Genomic DNA, 4,450 nt, shown 5'->3' on the forward strand with positions numbered 1-4,450 from the left:
AATGGTTTTATTTTTCTGTGCATTTTGTTATGCAATAAAAACTTGGTGACACAAATAACTGCATTTCGGTGTTTCCGATAATTTCATTTTTTTCCTATTGAGTAAAATACATTCATGACCAATACAATAAAATCTCACATTACTAAACTGGCTTAAAATGTGCCTTATAATGAAATCCAAGCAGCAGAAATATTTTTAAGGTCTAAAATAATCTCTGTAGGGTTAAAAAAAGCACAAATAACAAGGCATAAAAGAGAAATATAATTACTAAATACACTTATCCCAATTTTAAACACTTATCCCATTTTACACACTTATTCACATTTTCAGTGTCTTGTCAACCAGCCCATAGTCAGTGACTTTTAATAAGATTTCATCCTGAATTTTAACAAAAGTATGCCATAAAATCATTAACCAACTCAGCCTTCACTATGAAAAATTGTTAATGTTTGAATATGTTCTATTGCTGAGACAACAGAACCTGGGCTTTGAAAAGTTCATATACGTGTACATTTCCCATTCTTTGTCATATACATGTTCCTGTTATGCCTTTGAACTGGGAAGTTTGAATGCAGAAAGAACTGAACTGCACAAATAAAGTTCTTTTTACAAACATCCCCGTTATCAGATCTGGACACAGCAGGTAGAAGTTCCGCTTATGAAAGCTCCCTTGTCACTGGCGGGCAGCGTATTCTTGGAGGCCTGCCACAGGTTCTGTCTGTTACACTTGAGTGTGAATATGCCTTAACTAGCAGCAGACAGCCCTAGCTCTGGAGACAGAGCAACGGAAAAGCTTGAAGCTGGGCACGATTCAAAAGCTGACTATTTCTCACCTCCCCTTTGGGCTGGACAGGTAGCATTAATGGTTTGCCCCTACTCTACAGTTTTGGTGAAGTTCACTTGTCTTCTCTTGAGAAGTGTTCAAAAGTCTACTTGTCCCTATCAGACGGAATTGGATCTATACCTGGAGAGCTAAAGATAGCTTTCAAGGATGAAGAGGGGGCTAAAACTTTATGATTATCTGGTCATCCCAGTCCCAGAATATCTTGGCAATTTGGAAACAGGTAGTTTCTGCTCTTACCTGTCTAGACAACCCAACAAGGACATTTCTGGCTGCCAGAAAGGCTATAGCTTGCACATTTCTGAATTTTTTATGGTGCCAGAAATTAAACCCAGAACCTCACACATAGTAGAATGGTGGAGACCTAGCTATCACTGAGCTACACTCCAGCCCAATATTTACTCTTATGCTACTGACTGAAGCTAACTCAAACTTGTTTGGAATGCATTCGTGGAGTAATGATTATATTACCAAAGGTATGCTTTAACAATCTTTGAAACATCATCAAGCATGTCCCACAGAACCCTTCATATTTACTTTGTATTTCTTTTTTTTTTAATAAAAGAACTTTTTGTTGAATTTTTACAATTTTCTTTTTCGTGATTACTTATTTAATAACCACATAATTAGAAGCATTTCATTACAACAGCATTGACATATTCAATAACAATTTCCTGAGCTAAGATGCATCTCTTTCAAAATTGGCTGTAAATTTTTAAGTATATAATTGAATTAATACAGTTATACAATATTGTACTCAGTGTAAACCCTATAAGACAAAATTGAATGAGGTTTTAACCTTTAACAAAGATCTCCATTTCATTTTAAAATATACTATTTCATACAGAAAAACATTTTTAATGCTACTAACACTTAGATGTTTGCACATGCATCTCTAATCTCTATGTGTCTGATTATTACTAGTTAAGTTGATCACTTTCTGAGCTCCTTGGCACCTAAGCATGGATATAAAGTCATGAAGTAGATTTCAATGGTAATGTTTTTCACCTCTAATAATTAACATGAAGCAAATTTTTATGCTTCTTCCTCAAATATTTTATGCTTTGAAGAATTACTATTTTTTTTAATTTTTAAAAAATTTAATAACCACATGATTAGAAGAAGCATTTCATTACAGCTTTAATATATTCAGTAACACACTCCAGAGCAAGGATACAACTCTTTCAAAAGTGGCTGTAAATTTTCAGGTTCACATTTGAATTAATACAATTATACAATATTGAACTCAGTATAAACACTATAATATATAAAATTGAATGAGTTTTTATCCTTTAAAGATCTCCATTTCATTTTAATAAAATATACTGTTTCCTACAGAAAGACTCATTTTTAATGCTACTAACACTGAGATGTTGGCACATGCGTCTCTAATCTGTATGTATCTGATTATTACTAGTCATAATTGTTTGCACTTGGATCCTTGGTGCCTGTGTATGTCTATAAAGTCATTGGGTAGATTTCAATGGTAATGTTTATCACTTCTATTAATTAACATGATGTAAACTTTTATGCTTCCTCCTCAAATACACATTTTAAAAAATTTGTTGATTTTGTGTGTGTGTGTGTGTGTGTGTATTACACACAAAACATCCCAAACCATCTTATTCATCTATACACCCACTTTCCAGATGGCACCCTCCCATGGCCTCCCCAACCCCCACCAGAGCCCTTATACTCTTGTCATCCCTGCTACTGTCCACTGTGTTGTCAGCACCCCCAGCTGGTCCCCACTACTTATCCATCCGGTGAATCCAGTCAGCCTGCCTAGAGGCCTTTGTTTTAGGAAGGTCAGCTGTTCCTCATCTAGCAGCAATGAGTTTCCAATATTCCTTCAGATAAGATTGGGGTCTGCTGTTCATTTTCCCTTACCTTGCATGTTTTATTTACTGTAATTTTAGGTAAAATTAAAATTTTCTGAATATTTTAAATTCAAGATCACATTATGAAATGGTAAAATTCTTGCCTTGTTGCTAAATAGTTTTAGAATCAAGTATTATCAGGTACAAAAGGTAGAATTTTTACCTGTGAAATCATTTGAACTTTCCTTTGCAGTGGGAGTTTCCATCAGTAGCAGCTACTATTTATAAAGTTCTGGAACACGACAATGGCCTTCATGCCTTGTCTTTAAATTTTCCATTTATGCCTGTTCCACATCCTCTCCAACATTTGGTATCATTTGTTCTCTTGATCTTAGCCAGTCTGATTTGGGTAAGATGAAATCTTAAAGTGATTTTAATTTACATTTCCCTAATTATCAGTGAGGTTGAACATCTTTTAAGATGCTTCTTAGCTATCTTTACTTCTTCTTTTGAGAACTCTCTGTTCAGATCCTTTGCCCATCTTTTAATTGGGTTACTTCTTGTCTTGATTCTCTGATTTTTTTAGTTCGTTATATATTCTGGATGTTAAACCTCTGTCAGATGTGTGGCTGGTGAAGATTTTTTTCCCATTCTGCGGGTTTTCTCTTGACTTCCCTGGTTGCCTTCTTTAATGTACAGAGGCTTTTTAGTTTAATCATGTCCCATTTGTTGATTCTTGACCTTGTTTCCTGAGCAATTGATGTCCGATTTAGAAAATCCTTTCCTACACCTATATCTTGTAGGTTTTGCTAATGTTTTCTTCTAAGAGCTTCAGAGTTTCAGACTTTACATTTAGGTCTTTGATCCACTTGGAGTTGACTTTTGTGCAAGGTGAAAAATGGGGGTTTAGTTTCATTCTTCTACAGATGGAGATCCAGTTTTGCCAGCACCATTTGCTGAACATGCTGTCTTTCCTTCAGTGAATGTACTTGGGCCCTTTGTAAAATATCAGGTGGCTGAAATGCCATGTACTCACATTTGGGTCTTCAGTTTTGTTCCATTGATCTATGGGTCTATTTTTGTGCCAGTACCATGTTGTTTTTATGACTATAGCTCTGTAATACAGCTTAAAATCTGTTATAGTAATCCCCTTGGCATTGCTCTTAGTACTCAGAGTTGCTTTGGCTATCCAAGGTCTTTTGTGCTTCCATATGACTCTTAGGATGGTTTTTTCCAATTCTGTGAAGAATGTCATGGGATTTTGATTGGCATTGCATTTAATCTATAAATGACTTTTGGTAGGATGGTCATTTTCACAATATTAATTCTTCCAATCCATGATCATGGGAGGTCCTTCCATCTTCTGATGTCTTCCTCAATCTCTTTCTTTAAAGATTTAAAATTTTCATTGTAGCGTTATCAAAGAAGTCTTTAGTGTCTTTGGTCACGTTTATTCCGAGATATTTTATTTTTTTGCAGCTGTTGTGAAGGGGAGTGTTTCTATGTGCTCTTTCTCTGATTGCTTGTTATTGGTATATAGAAAGGCTACAGACTTTTGGAGGTTAATTTTGTAACCTGCCACTTTACTGAACTTGTTAATAATTTCTAGGACTTTTCAGGTGGAATTTTGGCATCCCTTAGATATAGTATCATATCATCTGCAAAAAGGGATAATTTGAGCTCTTCTTTTCCAATTATTACTCATTTAATTTCCTTCTCTTGTCTTATTGCTCTTGCAAGAGTTTCAAGTACTATGTTAAAGAGAAGTGGAGATAGTGGGCAGCCTTGT

This window comes from Nannospalax galili, unplaced genomic scaffold (assembly GCF_000622305.1).
Source record: "Nannospalax galili isolate Female #2095 unplaced genomic scaffold, S.galili_v1.0 scaffold17, whole genome shotgun sequence".
In the NCBI taxonomy this organism is placed as follows: Eukaryota; Metazoa; Chordata; class Mammalia; order Rodentia; family Spalacidae; genus Nannospalax; species Nannospalax galili.